Raw genomic sequence first — 25843 nt, 5'->3', positions numbered from 1 at the left:
GTGCTATAGGAATATGTACATAAAGGGAGTTTATTTAAGCACAAATACAGCATATTGGAGTATCATCAATATTCAATGAATGCCTCCAATATTCCACACTTTTATGCATCCATGAGGAAATATTATGGTAATAATGTTAGTGAAATGATATACTCACGGTCAGGACCGCATTGTTCCTATAGATATCCCTTACTAGTGAGTTCTTTGTGGGCTCCAGGTGGAGTACCCTGTTGTGAACACTGATTGTCTGCTCTTCGATGGGAGATCATGGTCCACGTGGGATGCAGTTTCTGTGTTTATTTCTGTGCGATGATTATCAGGAACCCTGCAGCAGAGTTCAGTTCTGGGAACTCCTGGCCCTCCTCATCATCAGCTGTATGTGCAGTAGGCACAATGATGGGGATGGCTGTGGGCTGTAAAGTAGCTTTCAGAGTCATTCGTGCAGCCACACAATCTCCTGTCTCCCCTCATCATTAGCTGCATGTACGCGCAGCACGACAATGATGATGTGTCTGGGCTGTGAAGCAGCTTTGGCTGCAGAGCCTTTCATTCAGCTCCAGGATCGCCTGTCTCTCCTCGGTATTGGCTGTGTGCACTCAGCACGATAATGATGATCACTGGGGCAGTGAAGCAGCTTTCACATATAGAGTTTTTTTTTACATTATGCGATTGTTCATTTAATAATTTTATGCAGCTTCAATCTGATGGATATTTTGTTTTTGTTTTCACTGCCCCAATATAAAATGTCCAATGCCTTTTGAGTGGCAGAAGAAATGATTTAGAGCTATATGTGTTTTACAATGAATCTTATTGTAAATTTCCACTGGATCTTCTTTACCCCATAAGACTGTTGTTTTTACCTTTTTTTCATACTCCAATAATCTATTTGATACTATCACTATACTATTACTATTAAGACACAAACCTAATTTAGAAACTTGTACAATAAGGTTTTTAACTCTACATTCATATTCAGACAACATATTTATTAATTGCGTATCCATAGAAGTGACACTTTTTCTATATACGTAGGACATGCACTATACTGTACGTACAGGAGTATTGGGACACCTATGCATTTCGCCTGTAGGAGTTTTTATGACAGCCCATACTAAATCCATTAACAGGAGCTTAAATCACTTCCCTTCTTCTAATAAGGATCGATCTTTACTAGATTTTGGATTGTGTCTGTAGGAAATGTTTGCCCAGAAGAGCATTTGTGAGGTCAGACACTGAAGTTGAAGATGAGTGCCTAGCTCACAATCTTTTTTTCCTAATTCAACCAAAAGGTGTTTGTTGAGGTTGAGATCAGAGATCTGTGTGGACAGTGAAGTTCTTCTTCAACAAAAAGTCATCCACAATGCCTTTGTGGATCTTGTTTTATGCACTGGGGCACAGTCATGTTGGAACAGAGCAGGGACTTCCCCAAATTGTTACCACAAAATTAGAAGCTATAATTTTCCAAATTGTCTTATGCTGAAGAGCTACGATTTTCCTCCAATGGAACTTCACCAAACTGTTAGCACAATATAGTCAGGCAGGTAACATTCTCCTGACATTCTCAAATGAGACTTGTCCCTTAGGCTGGGAGTTAGAGAAACATGATTCATCACTATACAGAATATTAAGAAGGGAAGAAATTTCATGCACTGACTTGTACCAACGGTGGCATCTTATAACAGTGCCATGCTCGAATTTAGTTAGCTCTATACAGCAAGCCATTCTTTCACAATTGCTTGTAAAGGAAAACTGCATGGTACTGGATGGTATATACCAGTGTAAATAGGGCTGAATAAAAAAAAATCTGAATTTGTGGAAGAATACACCAGCGCTACCTCCCCAAAGTCACTGAGCCGCAGGAACCGAGACAGAAAGGGGCTTTAGCTGTCAGATAGTGAATACAATCAATATGAGAAACAACTGGGTCTGCGCTACAGTGCTAATGAAACAACTAGAAATATGCACCCGATACTTCGCTTAGATAATGCACAATGTAACAGTCAAATTAATAGCAGAAGGATAAGTGCTGCGCTGCCCAGCACATCACAGGGCCACCATATACCAAACACCACTGGTCAGGACTGAGACCTAGAGCCAGGAATAAAGTGTGCCTAGAAAGCCAGTGAGTAAATTGCGCACTCACCGTTGTGTTGCAGTAGCCCGGTATGTGATGATGGATGTTGGTCCAGTTTGAAAGGTGGTATCCATCGGGCAGGTGTGCGGGCAGACAGGCAGGCGAGCAGGGAAGAGTAACCGCAGAGCAGCGTGCCGTGCGGAAGCTGCGTAGAGCCAGGGACAACTCCGGCCGGTAGCGTCCCTGGATACGAGCGGGAAACAACGGAGGGAGGAGCTCGCTGGCACAGGGCTCAGCGTGTGACGTCACTGAGCTCAGGGAAAGTACGGGGTATCACAGGGATCAAACCGACGCGTTTCGAAGGAGCGGCGTCCTTCTTCATCAGGGATGATGAAGAAGGACACCGCTCCTTCGAAACGTGTCGGTTTGATCCCTGTGATACCCCGTACTTTCCCTGAGCTCAGTGACGTCACACGCTGAGCCCTGTGCCAGCGAGCTCCTCCCTCCGTTGTTTCCCGCTCGTATCCAGGGACGCTACCGGCCGGAGTTGTCCCTGGCTCTACGCAGCTTCCGCACGGCACGCTGCTCTGTGGTTACTCTTCCCTGCTCGCCTGCCTGTCTGCCCGCACACCTGCCCGACGGATACCACCTTTCAAACTGGACCAACATCCATCATCACATACCGGGCTACTGCAACACAACGGTGAGTGCGCAATTTACTCACTGGCTTTCTAGGCACACTTTATTCCTGGCTCTAGGTCTCAGTCCTGACCAGTGGTGTTTGGTATATGGTGGCCCTGTGATGTGCTGGGCAGCGCAGCATTTATCCTTCTGCTATTAATTTGACTGTTACATTGTGCATTATCTAAGCGAAGTATTGGGTGCATATTTCTAGTTGTTTCATTAGCACTGTAGCGCGGACCCAGTTGTTTCTCATAAAAATCTGAATTTAATGATTAGGAGATATGTCCCAATACTTTTCTCCATATTTTGTATGTATTAGACATGTATTAAATATACTCTTATACTCAGTATCTTAATTTAATACATGAATCTTTATTCAGGAAGTACTAGTTGCTTTTTGTCTTTCAAATATATACAATATCATATGCATTCCTTACCTCAAATTGTCTGCTTTATAACATGTCTTCAGGCTTCTGGGCGCCAATGCAAAATCAGAATCAGGACCCCCTTACCTAAAACTCTTATAGACTAGAGTTGAGCCAAAATATTTATAGGACCTGCTAGTCTGTGGCCTCTAGATCTGATAAGTAGGCCCCTGCAATTATTACATTGCAGCATGATGCACACATGAGATGGTGAGGGTCCTAGTAATCAGTAGAGGAGTGTGGGATGACTCAAGCAGTAGGAAGTTTACATGGCTCTTGGCCAGTGGACACTGACTATTAATATGGCCGTTGCACCAGGGTCTTGGAATCTTTTTCCTCAACTCTATTATAGACCTATCTCCACCTTACAAATACTACATTTGCAGCAGCAAGTCAGTTTTGTTTTAACCAGGTAAGATTTGTACTTGAAGGTACCGTAACTGCAAGCTTAAAGCTTACCATACTCGTAGCTTTGGAGTTTATGAATAAGGCCTTGTAGACATAAGCTCATATAATAGTTATTTTGTGTATTACAGATGTTAATGTCTATAGAAAATCTTTTCTGATGTCTGGCATTCCTTATTATATGGTATTTCATACTCTTCTGTTTGAACTGTACAATCTGTTTGTGGAGTCGTCATTTTAGTAAGCGGCTACTCAAAGAGGATATCAAACTATTTCTGTGAATTATGTTCGTGATCTTAAAATACAGAAATTAATGAATTCTACACATGACTTTATATTTTATTATAAAGTAAATGGGAAATTTAATTATTCCTTATAAAGAATGAATAAAATGTGTTCCTCCATACACATTTATACGGCACAATTAAGGATATGATCTATTGGATTATTTTGGAAGAATTCTCAGTACATCATAAATACATTGGTGTAACTCAATGGAAACTCAGACCTGCGCATTAGATCCTTGTGAACGCCGATAGATGAGATGGTGTCCTCCATTATTAGCAAGTTTCCATGGCGGTAAGAACAGCGCAACTTGGAATTATGTATACACAAGAGGCAGAATTATGCACATATGCACTTTATATAATGTACTGTATCACATGCACTTAAATGATTACAAATGACTTTGATCAAGGATTGTTAATTATGTTAATTACCTTAAAACACTATATACACTCACCGGCCACTTTATTAGGTACACCATGCTAGTAACGGGTTGGACCCCCTTTTGCCTTCAGAACTGCCTCAATTCTTCGTGGCATAGATTCAACAAGGTGCTGGAAGCATTCCTCAGAGATTTTGGTCCATATTGACATGATGGCATCACACAGTTGCCGCAGATTTGTCGGCTGCACATCCCAAAGATGCTCCATACAAGGCAGGATGGATCCATGCTTTCATGTTGTTTACGCCAAATTCTGACCCTACCATCCGAATGTCGCAGCAGAAATCGAGACTCATCAGACCAAGCAACGTTTTTCCAATCTTCTACTGTCCAATTTCGATGAGCTTGTACAAATTGTAGCCTCAGTTTCCTGTTCTTAGCTGAAAGGAGTGGTACCCGGTGTGGTCTTCTGCTGCTGTAGCCCATCTGCCTCAAAGTTCGACGCACTGTGCGTTCAGAGATGCTCTTAGGCCTACCTTGGTTGTAACGGGTGGCGATTTGAGTCACTGTTGCCTTTCTATCAGCTCGAACCAGTCTGCCCATTCTCCTCTGACCTCTGGCATCAACAAGGCATTTCCGCCCACAGAACTGCCGCTCACTGGATTTTTTTTCTTTTTCGGACCATTCTCTGTAAACCCTAGAGATGGTTGTGCGTGAAAATCCCAGTAGATCAGCAGTTTCTGAAATACTCAGACCAGCCCTTCTGGCACCAACAACCATGCCACGTTCAAAGGCACTCAAATCACCTTTCTTCCCCATACTGATGCTCGGTTTGAACTGCAGGAGATTGTCTTGACCATGTCTACATGCCTAAATGCACTGAGTTGCCGCCATGTGATTGGCTGATTAGAAATTAAGTGTTAACAAGAAGTTGGACAGGTGTACCTACTAAAGTGGCCAGTGAGTGTATATGCACTACAAGGTAGTACTCACTGCTTGAGAAAGGCTCATTCAGAGCCGAAATGTTGCACAGACATGTGGGTCTGATTAAAACCCTGCACATTTTGTAAAGAAAAATGGAGTGCTGCCTTCTTTTTTGAATTTATGAATCAATGGAAACTCAGTGAGAACATTGAGAACTTAAAGGGAACTTGTCATGCCCCCAAATTCGATTAACCTGCAGATATGGGTTTTTTTTTTCTGCTGGTTAATAGTGTTACAGTGCTGTCTGACCACTTAACTGAAAGCACCACTACTTGGAGAAAATTAACTTTATTCCACCCGGAGGCTTTTGGTTATAGATATGTGCATGGAGTTGCTACAGTCACAGTATTGTGAGCAGCATCTGTAAGCACATTCCAGCACTTTGCTCATGGAGCAGCACATCTGTACAGAGCGCTGCCCTTTCCAGAACTATCAATCTTTGGAACAATCTACCTTGAGTGATAGGCATAAGAGGAACAGCCTTCAAAAAGGATTAGATTTCTTAGTGCAAGAAAACATAAGCGTGTACATATAGAAATTCCTTGTTTTGAATGTTACATAGTAAATAGCCACATGGTTGATACAGGTGAAAAAAGACATGTCCATCAAGTCCAACCAATGGATAGGAGATGATAAGGGGGGTAGGGTGTATGTACAACCATAGTGCATGACCCAGTCCCCGCAAAGAGGAAATCTATCTTCTATATATATAATTGTCTAAGGGTTTTTCCGTCTGTCTGTCTGTCTGTCTGTCTTTCTGTCTGTCTGTCTGTCTGTCCTGGAAATCCCGTGTCTCTGGTTGGTCGAGGCCGCCAGGCCTCGACCAATCAGCGACGGGCACAGCATGGCGACGATGATGTCATAAAGGTTGCCTCGACCAATCAGCGACGGGCACAGTCGGCCGCGAATTCGCCTCGACCAATCAGGGACGGGCACAGTATCGACATAGATGTCATAATGGTTGCCATGGCGACGATGATGTCATAAAGGTTGCCTCGACCAATCAGCGACGGGCACAGTCTGCCGCGAATTCTGGAATCATCATTGTTCATATACTACGGGGACATGCATATTCTAGAATACCCGATGCGTTAGAATCGGGCCACAATCTAGTATTAAATATTTCTCTCTTGATCCCAATTGTCAACTCACTGGAGCAAAAGTTCAGAAGAGAAGTTTACACATTTATATATATTAATTTGTTATTTTCTTCTAAAAAAGCATCTAACTTTCAACGGAGACTCCTCCTGATGTAAACTATTCCAGAGATGAATAATTCTTATGGTAAAGAAGTCTTGTTTTCTTTTGAGAATTGAATTTTATTTCAGTAAGTAGCTGGATGGAGTGCCCCTTGTCTTTGGTGGGGGTTTTACATGAATCATCTTTAGACTATATTTTTTGTATGAACCATTATGCACTTTTACAACTTAAAGAAGCACTCCCATCAAAGTTTTATCCTTTTAATATATTGCAATCATTATAGTATATAGCACTGTGTACTTACAATTGATCATTTTCCCCTTCTACCCAGCTAATTGTTCTGTTTTCCATTAGGTCTATGACATCACGTGATTAAAGACTGACTAGCTGAATCCTTCTAAGCTCTAAATTTTCACAAGTCATGAGTCATTGCAAAAGTCTATGGCAAGTTTGCAGTAACTGATTGGTCAGGAGTTCAAAAGGGGAATGATTTTTGCATGGACAAGAGACTTCCTGTTTCTACATAGTGCAGAGAAAAGAGAATAATTAACTGGGTAGAAAGGCAAAATGAGCAATGTTGAGTACACAGTGCTATATAATATGATGATTCCAATTTATTAACCCCTTTGAGACTAAGCCCTTTTTTGTTTTTGTGTTTCTGTTTTTTACTCCCCTTCTTTCCAGAGCCATAACGTTTCACTTTTCTATTTTTCCATCAATATGGCCATGTGAGGGCTTGTTTTTTGCAGGACAAGTTGTACTTGTGAGCGACACCATTGGTTTTACCATAGTGTGTACTTAAAAATGGGAAAAAAATTCCAAGTGCGGTGAAATTGCAAAAAAAGAGCAATTCCGCAACTTTTTTGGGATTTTTTTTACCATGTTCACTAAATGCTAAAACTAACCTGTCAATATGATTCTCCAGGTCATTACAAGTTCATAGACACCAAACATGTCTAGGTTCTTTTTTATTTAATAGTGAAAAAAAATCCAATGCTTGTTAAAAAAACAAACAAATTGTGCCATATTAAGATGTCCATAGGGTCTCCATTTTTCGTGATCTCAGCTTGGGTAAGGGCTTATTTTTTGCGTGCTGAGCTGATGTTTTTAATGATAAAATTTTAGTGTAGATACGATATTTTGATCGCCCGATATTGCATTTTAATGCAATGTTGTGGTGACCAAAAAAAAAACGTAATTCTGGCATTTTGAAATTTTTTTCTTGTTATGCCGTTTAGCGATCAAGTTAGTTCTTTTTTTATATTGATAGATTGGGCAATCCTGAAAGCGGCAATACCAAATATGTGTATGTTTATTTTTTTTTAATTGTTTTATTTTGAATGGTGCGAAAGGGGGGTGATTTGAACTTTTGTATTTTTTTGTTTTTTTATATTTTTAAAAACATTTTTTTTTACTCTTGGCATGGGAGACTAGAAGCTGCCATAACCCAATCAGCTCTGCTACACACAGGCGATGATCAGATCACCTGTTTGTAGCAGAATACCTAATTTGCTATGAGCACTGACCACCGGGTGGCGCTCATAGCAATCTGACAGTGACAACCATAGCGGTCTCCAGGAGACCTCTGGTTGTCATGCCAACCCATTGGCGACCAGCGATCGAGTGACGGGGGTCACCGATGGGCAGATTTCCGGCGCAATTGCCGGAAGCACATATGCTGCTGTCAGCATTTGACAACTGCATTTAACAGGTTAATAGCTGCTGGTGGCTCACGAGTCCACCCGTGGCTGTTTCGGTCACATGTCAGCTGTTCAAAAGGTCACATGTTTTCGGGTATACCACCTTCCTATTGAGCGCACCAATGATTTAATTTTTAACATGAATTTCTTTCATACAATTGCTTCTATTGGATAACCCCCATACAAAACACACCACTTCCCCACATTTTGACACCCACCGGAAGAAGCATTTGCAAAACAGCCTAGGGGTTGGGGATGCGCGGTTGTCCTGGTCTCCTTTGCACTGTGGGACTTGTGGTTATTTCAGGTGATGTAACTCTTTACATGTGTTTACTTTATGATACCCCATGTTTTTGTAACTATGCAGGTAATTTTCTTCATTTGATTTATATATATTGAGTTCTTATTCATATATACTGGCATAACAGTTTGTCTTGAATATTTATTTATTAAGTTCCTCTTTTTACACTATGCACTTTCTTTAGGAACCATTTCTATTAATGAGACTATAACTGAATGCCTGGGTATATATTTGTGAACTAACTATGTAGTACATTGCACATTTGTACCATAACTCCCTGAGTTGCTTAGTAGACCCAGCCTTACTGTTTTGCACATTCCCATATTGGAGGTTGTTCCCACCCTGCTTTTTATATTTCTGTTCAATGTCTGATGTTTTGTTCTTTTAATTTATATTATAACTAGATGGAGGTCCGATGCTATTGAATCGGGAGGGCGGTAAGGTCACAAAGGGGGCAGGCTTTGCAGCGTTGAGAATCTCTCCCCCATTTGCTCACCCACATATCCACTCTCTCTTTCCCCATGTGCTGACTTCTCCTGTCTGTGCTCTTTTCTTTGACCTGTCTACCCCATGTGCTATCCAGCTCCTGGGCAGGGGAGGAAGCAAAAGACAATACTAACCTTACAGCAGGACATCCCAGAGGATACATTTTGTGAGGTAAAAAATTGTTTAAAAACAGTCAGTGAAATATTTTACCTCACAAAATGAATCCTCTGTGATCCCCTGCTGTAATATCAGTATTGTCTTTTGTTTCCTCCCCTGCCCAAGAGATGTGGTATGCTCCATACACGGTCAGACACAGACAATTTTTAAAATGAACTTTCATTCTTGGAAAAACCCCTTTAATGTGACCGGCTTCCTCTGTCTGTAGACACATCGCGCATCTGCCGCCGAGATCAGCTGAATGATTCACTGCGCCTGAGCGGAATTTGCACATAAAAACTGTGCTTGCACTCCTCCTGTACAAAGATTGCGGCGGTCAGTGAATCATTCGGCTGATCCCGGCGGCGTGTTTGTGACGGTGTTCTGCTGGTGGTACCGTGCAAGAGGCTGCATATGGCATATACAGTGTGTGTGTGTGTGTGTGTGGTGCGTACGGCATATACAGTGTGTTTGTGTGTGTGTGGTGCGTACGGCATATACAGTGTGTGTGTGTGTGTCTAGTGTGACAGTGTTCTGCTGGTGGTTCCGCGCAAGAGGCTGGTACCACCAGCAGTTTCCATATTGAGATACCCATCACTTGGATGTCCCAATATGGCAGTCGGTGAACTTCCGCCACTTGGAATTCTGGGATCCTGACACATCTGGATGGAACAGGATGTGAAGACATTACAAGGTAATTATATATTAGATAAATTATAAAAAAAATTATCTTGTCACTGGAATCACTTTATATCCCTAGATGGTATTATACAATTATTTTTGGGTAATGTGGATTCTAACTATATTACAGATGAAGTTGTACTAATGCTTTTTATTGATACAGTCTGATAATTTGCACTTCTTGGGCAGATTGGTTATTTTTTTTGCCTTTCTCTAGATCACAGCTCTATTTCTACTGAGGCTTCACCAGTATAATCTGGTGGTTCCTGGGCCTCACTGTTGGTCGCAGGCGATGCCACCTTTTTAAAATAAACTCAATCTCTCTTAAAACGTGTTTCATGACCATTTAAATTATGAGCCAGATACGCTAGTAAACCGTGCATTGCTTTAATTATATAATGACTGTTGCAGCATATGATAACACAGGTCTTTTTCAGGTGCCAAGGTTTTATGAATGGATTTAGGGTATTTTGAGGGTGCAGAATGAAAAAAAATCCCATTACTTTTGCTGAATTGGTTCTAGTTTTTGAGATAATTCATCCATGAAAATAAGGCTTGTGACTTGTGTCTGATAACAAATGCAATAGCGTTTGGTCTTTTGACTCTTTAGTGTATCAGATAATGAAATATCCCATATAATTATCTTGTATTTAAATTTGTAGGCTTCCAGTGGTAGAAAAGCAACTTTTTATACCAAAATTCTACTGTAATTAATCAATTAACTATTCGCTATCTCAGAAACTAGATCCAATCTGGCAAAACCAAAGTCATACTCTTAATCTACACTTTAAACTGAATATGAAACTGTTCAGATATTATTGGCACCAAAATCACTGTATACCAGTGTAATCACTACTTTCACGTTCTTGATAAATACCTACTGCAGAATTATGGAAGAATAAAGATTAAGCTGTTTTTTCACCTGAAGGGATGCTGTTTTGATTTTTATGGACTGATCACAAATAGATCCCTTAGATTTGTGCTTGTGTGTCCTGCCACATTCTATTAATTGTGTTTCAGACTTTTTTTCCAGTTGTTGTAAATATGAATCCAAATGATTGTGCGTTTTTACGTCAAGCTACAAAGATGATCCCGGAATTTAGTAGATCACACTCCTCTAATTTATCTTTCTTGCAGGACCTGCAGTGGACAATACATTTTTGAATATGTGACCTCTGATATGATAATATGAAGGAAGGAAGGTGATCAGAAGCACTTGATCTCGCTAGAATTGCATGTGCCTACTTTATTGACTATCATAGGGCCCATGAAATTGAAAACTTCCTTAAGACCAACTCTTCTGTTCAAAATCTGAGTCTGTTACTAACAAATATTCATTTGATATGTTATTGAATGTGGAGTTTTTACAAATGTAAGTTCACACAGGGATGAAGAAGATAATGGAGTTTGGAGGGACGAATTAATCAAACTCTTATCTGAACAGGATCAGCCTATGTATAAAGAAAAAGTAGAATATATTCTAAACCTGTTTAAATTGGAGAATTAAGTGGTTCAGAGAGCTGGATAATTATAGTCATGGCTGTGTCTATAATTGGCAATTCTCAGGTTTTTCTCAAAAGTAAAGAAACTAGAGGACAAACAACAGAGGTTACCTAAGACACAAAAATCAACTTTTTTCTAAATTTGGATCTGCAACTGGAGTCTTTGAATCCGCCAATGAGCCACTTAGAGGTGGGCAACAACAGGTTCTTCTTTCATCAACAGGTTCTTTGTTGGACAAAAACCAAAATGATATGTCAAAATGAGGAGGAAAAATAGGAGAGGAGGCTGTTGTGAATTTGGTTTTTGGGCTCCCCCGGTGGTCGCTGGTGGTACTGGACTTGTGTGCTTCACTTTCTCTGTTCACCTGTTTCCATCAGGATGTGGGAGTATCCTATTTAGCCTTGCTGCTCAGTTATTCTAGTGCCGGCCATCAATGTAACCAGAGCCTTTCTGTTGCATGTTCCTGCTTCTAGACTACTATCAGCTAAGTTGGACTCTTAGTCCTAAGTTTGTTTGCATTTTTGTTCCAGTTCACAGTTGTGTTATGTTTCTGTAGCTGGAAGCTCTTGTGGGCCGAAATTACCACTCCGGTGTCATGAGTTGACACATGAGTCTTAAGTAATTTCTGGATGGTATTTTAATAGGGTTTTCAGCTGACCGTGAAGTTCCCTATTGTATCTTCTTACTATCTAGTAAGCGGACCTCGCTTTGCTGAACCTACCTTCATACTGCGTATGTCTTTTCCTCTGAACTCACCGTCAATATATGTGGGGGGCTTCTGTCTCCTTTTTGGGGGAATTTCCCTAGAGGTAAGCCAGGTCTGTTTTTTCCTCTATTAGGGTTAGTTAGTTCTCCGGCTGGCGCTGGGCGTCTAGGGATAAAACGTAGGTACGTCACCCGGCCACTGTTAGTTGTGTGGTAGGTTTAGCTCACGGTCAGCTCGAGATTCCATCACCCAAGAGCTAGTCTGTTATTTAAGTTCTCTAACGTTCCCTTGCCATTGGGAACCATGACAGTATGGCCGGCCAAGGGTTAAAACCGTTGGCAGAAGAAAGGAGAGAAAAAGAAGTCTGCAGAATTTTTTTTTTTTTTTTCCTTCTGAGCTTACTCTATAGTTGACTCAGTTGCATTTCTGCTCTAATTGCAGCCTTTGCCTCTCTCTCTCCTTCTAATCCTTGAATGGCTCTGATCTCACCTGATTAAAATGGATCCTCAGAGTTTGGCTACAGGTTTGAATAATCTTGCTACGAAGGTTCAAAAATTACAGGATTTTGTTATTCATGCTCCTATATCTGAACCTAGAATTCATATACCAGAATTTTTCTCCGGGGATAAATCTCGTTTCCTGAATTTCAAATATAATTGTAAATTATTTCTTTCCCTGAGATCTCGCTCCGCTGGAGATCCCGCACAGCAGGTTAGGATAGGAATTTCCTTGCTGCGGGGTGACCCTCAAGACTGGGCATTTGCATTGGCACCCGGGAATCCTGCGTTGCTCAATGTGGATGCGTTTTTTCTGGCTTTGGGGTTGCTTTATGAGGAACCTAATTTAGAGATTCAGGCTGAAAAAACCTTGATGGCCCTATCTCAAGGGCAAGATGAAGCTGAAATATACTGCCAAAAATTTCGTAAATGGTCTGTGCTTACTCAGTGGAATGAGTGCGCCCTGGCGGCGAATTTCAGAGAGGGTCTCTCTGATGCCATTAAAGATGTTATGGTGGGGTTCCCTGCACCTACAGGTCTGAATGAGTCCATGACAATGGCTATTCAGATTGATCGGCGTTTGCGGGAGCGCAAACCTGTGCACCATTTGGCGGTGTCTTCTGAGAAGGCTCCAGAAAATATGCAATGTGATAGAATTCTGTCCAGAATTCTAGGCGAAAAAATGGGTTGTGCTTCTATTGTGGTGATTCAACTCATGTTATATCAGCATGCTCTAAACGTACAAAAAGGGTTGATAAGTCTATTTCAATTGGCACTTTACAGTCTAAGTTTATTTTGTCTGTGACCTTGATTTGTTCATTATCGTCAATTACCGCGGATGCCTATGTCGACTCTGGCGCCGCTTTGAGTCTCATGGATTGGTCCTTTGCCAGGCGCTGTGCGTTTGATCTAGAGCCTCTGGAAGTTCCTATACCTCTGAAGGGTATTCTCTACACCATTGGCTAGTAATAAACCACAATACTGGACACAAGTGACTATGCGTATGAATCCAGACCATCAGGAGACGATTCGCTTCCTTGTGTTGTACAATCTACATGATGTTTTGGTGCTTGGATTGCCATGGTTACAATCTCATAACCCAGTTCTTGACTGGAAAGCAATGTCTGTGTTAAGCTGGGGATGTCAGGGGGCTCATGGGGACGTACCTTTGGTTTCCATTTCGTCATCTATTCCCTCTGAGATTCCGGAATTTTTATCTGATTATCGTGATGTTTTTGAGGAGCCTAAGCTTGGTTCACTACCTCCTCACAGAGATTGCGATTGTACCATAGATCTGATTCCGGGCAGTAAATTTCCAAAGGGTCGTTTATTTAATCTATCTGTACCTGAACATGCTGCTATGCGAGAATATATTAAGGAGTCCCTGGAAAAGGGACATATTCGTCCTTCTTCATCTCCCTTAGGAGCCGGTTTTTTCTTTGTATCTAAAAAAGATGGCTCTTTGAGGCCGTGCATTGATTATCGACTCTTGAGTAAAATTACAGTCAGATATCAGTATCCTCTGCCACTGCTGACTGATTTGTTTGCTCGAATAAAAGGGGCTAAGTGGTTCTCTAAGATTGATCTCCGTGGGGCGTATAATTTGGTGCGAATTAAGCAGGGGGATGAGTGGAAAACCGCATTTAATACGCCCGAGGGCCATTTTGAGTATTTAGTAATGCCTTTTGGTCTTTCAAATGCCCCTTCAGTCTTTCAGTCCTTTATGCATGACATTTTCCGGGAATATTTGGATAAATTCATGATCGTGTATCTGGATGATATTTTGATTTTTTCGGATGACTGGGATTCTCATGTCCAACAGGTCAGGAGGGTTTTTCAGGTTTTGCGGGCTAATTCCTTGTGTGTGAAGGGTTCTAAGTGTATTTTTGGGGTTCAAAAGATTTCTTTTTTGGGGTACATTTTTTCCCCCTCTTCCATTGAGATGGATCCTGTCAAGGTTCGGGCTATTTGTGATTGGACGCAACCTTCTTCGCTTAAGAGCCTTCAGAAATTTTTGGGCTTTGCTAATTTTTATCGTCGATTTATAACTGGTTTTTCTGATGTTGCTAAACCTTTGACTGATTTGACCAAAAAGGGTGCTGATGTTGCTGATTGGTCCCCTGCTGCTGTGGAGGCCTTTCGGGAGCTTAAGCGCCGCTTTTCTTCCGCCCCTGTGTTGCGTCAGCCTGATGTTACTCTTCCTTTTCAGGTTGAGGTCGATGCTTCCGAGATCGGAGCTGGGGCGGTCTTGTCGCAGAAAAGTTCCGATTGCTCCGTGATGAGACCTTGTGCGTTCTTTTCTCGAAAATTTTCGCCCGCCGAGCGAAATTATGATATTGGTAATCGGGAGCTTTTGGCTATGAAGTGGGCTTTTGAGGAGTGGCGTCATTTGCTTGAGGGGGCTAGACATCAGGTGGTGGTATTGACCGATCACAAGAATTTGATTTATCTTGAGTCTGCCAGGCGCCTGAATCCTAGACAGACGCGCTGGTCGTTGTTTTTCTCTCGGTTTAATTTTGTGGTCTCATACTTACCAGGTTCTAAAAATGTGAAGGCGGATGCCCTTTCTAGGAGTTTTGAGCCTGATTTCCCTGGTGATTCTGAACCTACAGGTATCCTTAAGGATGGGGTGATATTATCTGCTGTTTCCCCAGACCTGCGACGGGCTTTGCAGGAGTTTCAGGCGGATAGACCTGATCGTTGCCCGCCTGGTAGACTGTTTGTTCCTGATGATTGGACCAGTAGAGTCATCTCGGAGGTTCATTCTTCTGCGTTGGCAGGTCATCCCGGGATCTTTGGTACCAGGGATTTGGTGGCTAGGTCCTTCTGGTGGCCTTCTCTGTCTCGAGATGTACGAGTTTTTGTGCAGTCTTGTGATGTTTGTGCTCGGGCCAAACCTTGTTGTTCTCGGGCCAGCGGATTGTTGTTATTTTTGCCTATTCCAAAGAGGCCTTGGACTCACATCTCTATGGATTTTATTTCTGATCTCCCTGTTTCTCAGAAAATGTCTGTCATCTGGGTGGTGTGTGACCGTTTTTCAAAGATGGTTCATTTGGTGCCCTTGCCTAAGTTGCCGTCCTCTTCCGAGTTGGTTCCTCTGTTTTTTCAAAATGTGGTTCGCTTGCATGGTATTCCGGAGAATATCGTTTCTGACAGGGGGACCCAGTTCGTGTCTAGATTTTGGCGGGCGTTCTGTGCTAGGATGGGCATTGATTTGTCTTTTTCGTCTGCGTTCCATCCTCAGACTAATGGCCAGACTGAGCGAACTAATCAGACCTTGGAGACTTATTTGAGGTGTTTTGTGTCTGCGGATCAGGATGACTGGGTTGCCTTTTTGCCGTTGGCGGAGTTTGCCCTCAATAATCGGGCTAGTTCTGCCACTTTGGTTTCTCCTTTCTTTTGCAATTCGGGGTTTCATCCTCGCTTTTCTTCTGGTCAGGTGGAGTCTTCGGATTGTCCTGGAGTGGATACTGTGGTGGATAGGTTGCATCGGATTTGGGGACAGGTGGTGGACAATTTGGAGTTGTCCCAGGAGAAGACTCGGCATTTTGCTAACCGCCGTCGTCGTGTTGGTCCTCGTCTTCGTGTTGGGGACTTGGTGTGGTTGTCTTCTCGTTTTGTCCCTATGAGGGTTTCTTCTCCTAAGTTTAAGCCTCGGTTCATCGGCCCGTATAAGATTTTGGAGATTCTTAACCCTGTGTCCTTTCGATTGGACCTCCCGGCATCTTTTTCTATCCATAATGTCTTCCATCGGTCATTATTGCGCAGGTATGAGGTACCGGTTGTGCCTTCCGTTGAGCCTCCCGCTCTGGTGTTGGTTGAGGGTGAATTGGAGTACGTTGTGGAGAAGATCTTGGACTCCCGTGTTTCCAGACGGAAACTTCAGTATCTGGTCAAGTGGAAGGGCTACGGTCAGGAGGATAATTCTTGGGTGACAGCCTCTGATGTTCATGCCTCTGATTTGGTCCGTGCCTTTCATAGGGCTCATCCTGATCGCCCTGGTGGTTCTTGTGAGGGTTCGGTGCCCCCTCCTTGAGGGGGGGGTACTGTTGTGAATTTGGTTTTTGGGCTCCCCCGGTGGTCGCTGGTGGTACTGGACTTGTGTGCTTCACTTTCTCTGTTCACCTGTTTCCATCAGGATGTGGGAGTATCCTATTTAGCCTTGCTGCTCAGTTATTCTAGTGCCGGCCATCAATGTAACCAGAGCCTTTCTGTTGCATGTTCCTGCTTCTAGACTACTATCAGCTAAGTTGGACTCTTAGTCCTAAGTTTGCTTGCATTTTTGTTCCAGTTCACAGTTGTGTTATGTTTCTGTAGCTGGAAGCTCTTGTGGGCCGAAATTACCACTCCGGTGTCATGAGTTGACACATGAGTCTTAAGTAATTTCTGGATGGTATTTTAATAGGGTTTTCAGCTGACCGTGAAGTTCCCTATTGTATCTTCTTACTATCTAGTAAGCGGACCTCGCTTTGCTGAACCTACCTTCATACTGCGTATGTCTTTTCCTCTGAACTCACCGTCAATATATGTGGGGGGCTTCTGTCTCCTTTTTGGGGGAATTTCCCTAGAGGTAAGCCAGGTCTGTTTTTTCCTCTATTAGGGTTAGTTAGTTCTCCGGCTGGCGCTGGGCGTCTAGGGATAAAACGTAGGTACGTCACCCGGCCACTGTTAGTTGTGTGGTAGGTTTAGCTCACGGTCAGCTCGAGATTCCATCACCCAAGAGCTAGTCTGTTATTTAAGTTCTCTAACGTTCCCTTGCCATTGGGAACCATGACAGGAGGCCATGAACATGGGTATTATAAGACTTTAGAAACCAGAAAGACACAATCGGGCAGCAAGAAGAACTTAGTGCTTGATAAAGACCTATAGTATAGATCAAAACGTGGCTGCTGTATTATGGAGGAATTAAGGAAAAGCTACTTTTTCACCTGATAGTAAGTTGTCGCCTATTATAATTTTTATAGCTACCTACCCAGCTGTGCCTCGTTCTGCTGTATATCAATAGGGGGAAGCAAATTTCTAAAACACCCTTACCCCTTTCCTACATTTTTATCACGTCTCATCGCTCCATAGAACTTTATGGACTTATGTCTATTTTCAACCAAACTTTGTATAAAAACTGTACAACTTTTACAGCAACTGATCCAACTATGCTTTATACTTATCAGTTGTCATTTAGCTATATTTTGCTTTAACTAAGCCATATGATAAGTACTGAAATGTTAGGATTTATGGTAGAAACATGAAATATACAACAGAAAATGCTGAGGATGAAATGTGGTCATCTAATGTTTCATTATGCTGATTGCAGTGTTCTTAAACTGAAATAATAATGTACAGTATGAATACTCCTAATAGTATAGCTGTAAAGATTGTGCTCCATATCGGCTTACTGCCTAGGAGAAAGAATTGTGAAGGATAAAACACAATGAAAGTTGCACATCGGAGGCATTGTTCTGAGGCTACATAAAGTCCATAATAATTCTTAAAGAAGTTGTTCTCCTTTTGGTATATGTTTTTCTTACTTAAATGCATGCGATTGAGGCTAAACTCATTTTTTGCAATTTTATGTAATAAAAAATTTGCATCATTTGCTTTTTATAGCCCCTGTGCTGCATTGTCCATAGCTGCCTGCAGAATCAGTTAATGAGTTTAGCTATATTATCTTTAACAGATGTTTAGGGGTCATGATTCTATGTTCATTTAAAATTATATAACTATGCCAGGTTCTCCTCCATTATTTATTAGTGCAGCTTTCCGCACAGACTGCACAGCTTGCCTGTCTATATAATGACTGCTGATGGAGGAGCATGTGGCCAGACATGGCCATCAGCTTCCTCCAACAGATATACACCTCACATTGGAAAGCTACTTTTCTTTTGGAGGAGTCTTGTGGACAGGTTAGGTTACGTGTTCCTCCATCAACAGTCATTTGTGGACTAGGGATCTATGCAGTGCATAAGGAAAGCTGCACTAACAATATCATACATATATGATAGTAAATGTACACAAAATCATATCCCAAAAAATAAAGCTAAATTGTCCAAAACCTCAAAGTATGTTAGAGCCATGATCAATTTCTATTGTCACATCAAAAGTTATTTGAACCATTGTGCCAATTATAATGTAAGTCATAATGCAACTCTCTGTTTCTTGTTAAATTCAGCACATATAATAGGGTAGCTGTTAGACATTAATAATTTGTAAATTAAAATGATGTGTAGAATTCAATGGCTATTTGTACATGTAGATGAAATATAAAAAGAGAAAAAGCAACTTATTCAAAAGTGTCAAATAGCTGTCAAAATAGTGAAACAGTGGAAGCCCCACTTCTGCCAACTATAGTTTCCCTTTCTTAAAGGACCAGAGCTTTTATCACTAAATGTAACCGTTTTTTTGTTAACTGTCATTTCTTAATTACATTTTGCACTGAGGAAAGGACAACTTGAAAACGCTTCTTATAACCTTCTCTTGCTTTGTGGGCCTCCACCATTTTCATTTTCACAGTGCCAAGCAGCTGCTTAGAAGAACCCATGGCTGCTGTGTTTGGCACAAGGTTAGAGGAGGCTTGGTTTTTATAAAGCTGGGAAATTTGCATTACCTGGCCTTTCCTAACGATGAGAGTGAACATGCCATAACCCTAGCAGGCTAATTAAGATCTGAAACCTTGGTTAAAGTTATCTGAGCTCATAAATCTCCAAGGGTGCCCAAACATTTGCATTAGCCAATTTTCCTATTTATTATTTTTAAAATGTAAAAAATTACAATATACATATATTTTTTGCCTAAAATGCAAAGGAAATGTGTTATCTGTAACTTTAGGTGTTTTAGGGATCATTTCATTTTCAATATGCTTAATGGTTCACAATAACAGTAATTTTGACCAAACTTTTACATGCTACTGTATATTGGTTCTATCTCACTTCACAAAGAATTCCAATAATTCTTTACATTTCAGAACTGTGTGTAATAAATTGAAATGCTTGTGTACTGTCCTTTTAGTTTGACAGTTTGAGTTGCATCATGCATGCTGTGCAAAACCTAAACTCAGCTACACATTTGTGAGACAGCTACCTACTAATTGCTTTAAGTCATACACATTTTAGGAGCCAATGCAAGTTGATGGGCTGCACTACTGACCAATTGATGCTTATCTAAGCTAAGGTAGAAGGCGAGCGCTATATGGTATATGTCAAAGAGTTTTAAAAAGAGCCTGTCACATGCTAAAAAAATAGTTCAAAACCTTGAAAATCCCTAAGCTCTCCTGTTCTGCCACTCTTTTCTGTTTTGAGCTATGTCACTCCATTGCAGAGTTATTCAGATTTGTTTCTACTGGAGAATAATATGTGAAATCTCTGCTTTGCAGTCCAACTGGGCATTTATTCACAGTCTACTCTTTGGGCCTTCACTGTCACCCTTCCCATCTACTTGCTGCCCATCACAGCTTGGGAAGAATGAGAGTGTGTCCCTTTAGAGAAGACTGTGAATAAACACTCAGTTGCACTACAAGCAGAGATTTCACATAGTGTGCTACAGAAGAAACAAATGTAAATATCTCTGCAATGGAGTAATGCACCGCAAAACGGAAAAGAGCATCAGAGTCAAGGAAGTACAGGGTTTGCTACAAAATATTGAACTCCATTTTTTGAGTAAGTGACAAGTCCTCTTTAAAGCCTCTAAAAGTCAGATATTATCTTGTTATCTAAAACTTATTTTCCCATCTGAAATTCTTCAGATCAGATTGCTCATAGTCGAATATTAGGAAATGTTTTTTTCATTACGCCATAACTATATGAAGATATACGTTAGCTCTTTTATGTCACTCTCTGCAGCAATGAAACCAGGCAGTCTGGCTCAATATCACGTTTGCTTTGTTTGCAGTGATTTCAATCTATTATCATCTGCATCAAAATAACAAATTGCCTTCACTTTACACAGAATCAGCAGCAGCATTTCGTTATGATCACTGACATGCAATTCTGCTTCTGAGTCCATTAGTCTTCAGTAGAACTTCTTCTAGAATTCATATTGACATGAAGGTTAAAAAGAACTGTCAAAGATATGGCTGTTTTTTTAAAGGACTGTTAAAAAAAATGTTTAGATATCTTCTTCATGTACAGTACATATATAAAATGATGAACTTATTAATGATGTTGCCAGATCATGGAAGCTTCAATTCTGACCTGCATTCAGCATGGCTTTCTCTGCTGATAACAGTTGTATTTTATGTGAAGGAGGCTCTCTGAATATCTTATTAACCTAACTAAGCCAAGCCCCTTTTACACCTACAGTGTCAGGAAATGGATCTGGCTTAACTGTTTAGATAGATTAGCCAACTTCCTTCACAGGCAGCACAGATGATGAGCCAACACAGGAAGAAATCTCTTGTGTCCATCATACAATGGCAGTAGAGCTCCTGGAATCCTACCAAGATTTGGAGATCAAGAACCTTTTACAATACAAATGCATGAGTAATTTCTATATATTTATATTGCTCTTACATTCAAACAGTATGTGCACTTCTCACCAATTTAGTCACTAAATGAAAAATAGTCGAAGATAGATTACTTGCTGGGAATGCTGATGAATGCTGAGTTATGTGATCGTCGGATCTGCTGAGTGTGTATGTGGCTGGGCACATGGCTTCTTGGCTTAGGAATGTTACAAGACAGTGCTCTAGAAGATCATCATAGATTATTGATCTCAGTGTTCTGTGCACTGCATTTTAATCAAGGTCTCCCCAGTGACATCAGCTGACTTTTAGGGCTGGGTCTACTATAATCAGTTGGTGACAGCTGACAAATTTTAGCTACATAGTCATATATAGACTAATTATAGTGTTTACAATAGATACTTAGCTAAATAGCCAGCCAGTAAAGATTGATGCTACATATAAAATAATGTATTATTCATTTCTTTTAGTGGCTAGTTCCTTACTAGTTATGTGCATCTTTTTAGAATAATTGACTTTTCGATGAATAGTAACGGCAAGGAGTCATAGAAATGACATTCAGAGTAAGCTGAAAACGAATTATGTGTTTAACTTTGATGGCTTCATTATAAGTTGTGAATTTGTCAGGAAAGGTAACACTTCTGGGATCTTCATAGTTTTACGGAAATTGAGCTACAATTCAATTTTCATTGACTGAAAATAGGCCACTGATGATTTGACGTTAGGTAGTGCAATTGCAGGAGTTCATTCGCATAGCTATCCATTGCCAAGAAATTAACAAAACTTTGGAATCAGTTTTGGCTGAAATCCATATTACTGTACTATTATTAATGTAAACTATTTTGAACACTTAGGAGGATATAGTTTATTATTAACTCCTTCATGACCTTGGGATTTTCCGTTTTTCCGTGTTTGTTTTTCGCTCCCCTCCTTCCCAGGGCCATAACTTTTTTATTTTTCAGTCAATATGGTGATGTGAGGGCTTATTTTTTGCGGGACGAGATGTACTTTTGAACAACATCATTGGTTTTAGCATGTCGTGTATTAGAAAACAGGAAAAAAATTCCAAGTGCGGTGAAATTGCAAAAAAAATGCAATCCCACACTTTTTGTTTGGCTATTTTGCTAGGTTCACTAAATGCGAAAACTGACCTGCCATTATGATTCTCCAGGTCATTATGAGTTCATAGACACCTATCATGATTAGGTTATTTTTTATCTAAGTGGTAAAAAAAATTCCAAACTTTGCTAAAAAAATCAAACAAATGCGCCATTTTCCGATACCAATAGCGTCTCCATTTTTCGTGATCTGGGGTCGGGTGAGGGCTTATTTTTTGCGTGCCGAGCTGGCATTTTTAATGATACCATTTCGGTGCAGATACGTTCTTTTGATCGCCCATTATTGCATTTTAATGCAATGTCGCGGCGACCAAAAAAACGTAATTCTGGCGTTTCGAATTTTTTTCTCGCTACGCTGTTTAGCGATCAGGTTAATGCTTTTTTTTATTGATAGATCGGCGATTCTGAACACGGCGATACCAAATATGTGTAGGTTTGATTTTTTTTTATTGATTTATTTTGAATGGGGCAAAAGGGGGGTGATTTAAACTTTTATATTTTTTTTAATTTTTACAAATTTTTTTTAACTTTTTTTTTTACTTTTGCCATGCTTCAATAGCCTCCATAGGGGGCTAGAAGCTGGCACAACGTGATCGGCTCCGCTACATAGCAGCGATCATCAGATCGCTGCTATGCAGCAGAAATGCAGGTGTGCTATGAGCGCCGACCACAGGGTGGCGCTCACTGCCGGCCTGCATCAGTAACCATAGAGGTCTCAAGGACCTCTATGGTTACTATTCTGATGCATCGCTGACCTCCGATCATGTGACGGGGGTCAGCGATGCGATCATTTCCGGCTGCCCGGACGGAAGCGCCGGTTAAGTGCCGCTGTCAGCGTTTGACAGCGGCATTTAACTAGTTAATAGCGGCGGGTGAATTGTGATTTCACCCGCCGCTATTGCGGGCACATGTCAGCTGTTCAAAACAGCTGACATGTCCCAGCTTTGATGCGGGCTCACCACCGGAGCCCTGCATCAAAGCACGGTATCTGATCTCGGACGTACTCTCCCGTCCGAGGTCAGAAAGAGGTTAAGTAGATATGTATCATAAATATAATGTTCATGTTCTAAAAAACAAATTATATTATAAGATACCAAAAGTAAATTAGTTGAATATTACTGTATGTCAATGACAATTCTCCCTATAGTCCTGGTTCCAGTAATTCTGTCAAACATTATGTAAATGCTATTTATCTGCAGATTTCCCCTGTATTACTGGTTAATAGCATTCTTGGAGTTAAATATTTCATTTAAAGGGAAACTGTCACCAGGTTTTGCCGATATGAGTAACGACCACTGCCTTTCAGGGCTTATCTACAGCATTCTATAATGCTATATATAAGCTCCCAATCCGACCTGCAAGAGAAGAAAAATAACTTTTATTATGCATACCTGGGGCGGTCTTGTCCGGTGGGTGTCGCAAGTCCTGGTCTGGCACCTTCCATCTTCGTGTAATGCTGCCCTTCTGCTTGCTTCATGTGGATGACGCATCCATGCGTCATCCAAACGGGCTCCCCAGTATTGCACTCCTGCACAGGTGTACTTATCTGCCCTGTCGAGGGCAGAGAAAAGTACTGCAGTGCGCAGGCATCGGGAAAGGTCAGAGAGGCCCAGCGCCTGCGCACTGCAGGAATATTTTCCTGCCCTCAACAGTGCAGATAAGTACACCTGTGCAGGAGCGCAATGCTGGGGAGACATGAAGCAAGGAGGAGAAAGGAGGCATCGCAAGAAGATGGAAGGTGCTGGACCAGGATTTGCGACACATATGGGACCGAACCGCCCCAGGTGAGTATAATAAAAGTTATTTTTCTTCTCTTGCAGGTCAGATCGGGGGCTTATCTAGAGCAGTATAGAATGTTGTCGATAAGACAGTTGCTGTAACTCTTAATGGCCAGACCTGGCGACAGTTTCCATTTAAGTAGCCAGTACTAACCCTACTATAATATGCAAAGTACTAGACTTCTTTGTTATGATGTTTGGTCAAGTCACTGAGATTTGTTTTTTAAATAACATGTCAATGGAACCAGAGATTCCCAGCCAGTATCCCATGCTGGTACTTGCCCAGCCTCAAGCTGCTTAGCATTTGCAATCTGACAAGGGCAGGAACATTCAGCATAGAGTGGCCATTGACAATTCACTAAGATTTTAACTTATTAGGGCTCATTCAGACATCATTGATTTTTCATCAGTGTTTGTATGCCAAATCCAGGAGTGTCTCCAAAACATAGTTTTGAGACATTCCTGGTTTTGGCATACAAACACTGATGAAAAATCAGTGACACTGAATGAGTCCTTATAAATAAGAACCATCAATGGTGTAAAGCACAGTAAACCCTGTAATGGGTAGTTTTAATTTCTTTAATAGGTAAAATTGCAAGCATGCCATTTTGCAGAAACCATGCTGCTGGCCAAAACTGTCAATAATCAGGAGCGCACTGCTCTAAGCAAACAAGAAGCTAGTAGGCAAGAGAGCGATGCACTCCTGAAGATAGATTAGATTGCCCCTTTAAATATATTCTACTACATATTATATTTCAGCAATAAAAAATACATTGTTGGGATTTTTTGTCAAAATGTACTCTGATTTACTAATAGCAAACAAGCTAATGTTATATTATAATTCTGGCAAAACCCTTGAGGCAATTAGACACTTTTCAGCTTACAACACCTCATGGCTCATGTCTATTTTGCAAACACAATGGCCCCAACTTAGAAAACTCACACAATTTTTTTTGCAAGATGGAATTTGTGCAAAAATGTTACAAACTTTTGGCATTTACACCCAAATTTTGGCTAGATCCATGAAAATAATTGGTCCCAAACAAGGGGCGGAATGCCCACTTGCCTAATTATTAGCCAGCTGCCATGTGGTTAACTCGAGAAAGGTTAGTGGGGAGGCTTACCGATGCCCTTGCCACGTTTAACATATGCATGATTCATTAAGAGTTGTTTACATCTTATTGACTCACTCGTGTCTCACTCCGGTCTCAGAGCGGTTCTTGATGAATTGGGGCAGATAATGTTCATTTATATTGCCTGACTCCTCTTAACTAGAGAGAGAGAGTTTTTTTTCCAGCAAAATTTAGGTCTCCATTGTTTTTAATGGAATGGAATGAGGAAGCAGGGGGAGGAAGCTTCAGATGCACCTTGTCCAAGTGAAGATTACTGGTCAGGGACGTATTTCAAATATAAAGAGCAAGAAGGATTTTTTACAGCGATGACAGATAAAGTACAAACTTAAAATTTCATATTTAATAGTCCAAAAATTTAAATTGACATAATGGCAACCACAGTGTATTCATAAAATAATCATGTTTCAACTAAGAAGGCTTTTGAAACATACCATGATTAAGGCTTCTTAGCTGTAATGCATTGGTTATTCTATGGATACACTGTGGTAGCCATTATGTCAATTTTAATTTTTGGACTAATAAATGTAAAGTTTTAATTTTATACTTTATCTGTCATCGCTGGAATTACTTCTTCCTCCCGGAAAAATAGTTTTTAATGGGATTCGGGTTCAAGTTTAGGTATAGCTCTGGTACCTGAATTGAACTTTGGAATAAAGTTTGGGTCAGGTGCCAGAACCTGAACTTCCACAGGTCCACTCATCCCTACCATGCTTCCATTTTTACAATTATTACAATCAAAGAAGGTATAAAAAGTTTCAAAAACACAAATGACATGTGTGCACATCATGTTCTCTACATTTTTGTTGTATCCACTTTGCCATGTTTTGCTTAATAAACCTCTTTCAGTACATTTTAGAAAATAGTGAAACGAAGAATATCTTGATTGTTGGGGT

The 25843-nt window shown here is 40.9% G+C and overlaps 1 protein-coding gene across 1 annotated transcript in view; it reads left to right on the top strand.

Moving 5' to 3' along the window:
* The window catches only part of HS6ST3 (heparan sulfate 6-O-sulfotransferase 3), a 1159628-nt gene that overhangs the window by 1460 nt on the left and 1132325 nt on the right, over window positions 1-25843 (top strand). The gene's annotated exons all lie outside the window — the stretch shown is intronic.

This window comes from Ranitomeya variabilis, chromosome 3 (assembly GCF_051348905.1).
Source record: "Ranitomeya variabilis isolate aRanVar5 chromosome 3, aRanVar5.hap1, whole genome shotgun sequence".
NCBI lineage: Eukaryota > Metazoa > Chordata > Amphibia > Anura > Dendrobatidae > Ranitomeya > Ranitomeya variabilis.
The sequence above is the reverse complement of the archived record's forward strand: the minus strand, read 5'-3'. Positions and strand labels throughout refer to the sequence as shown.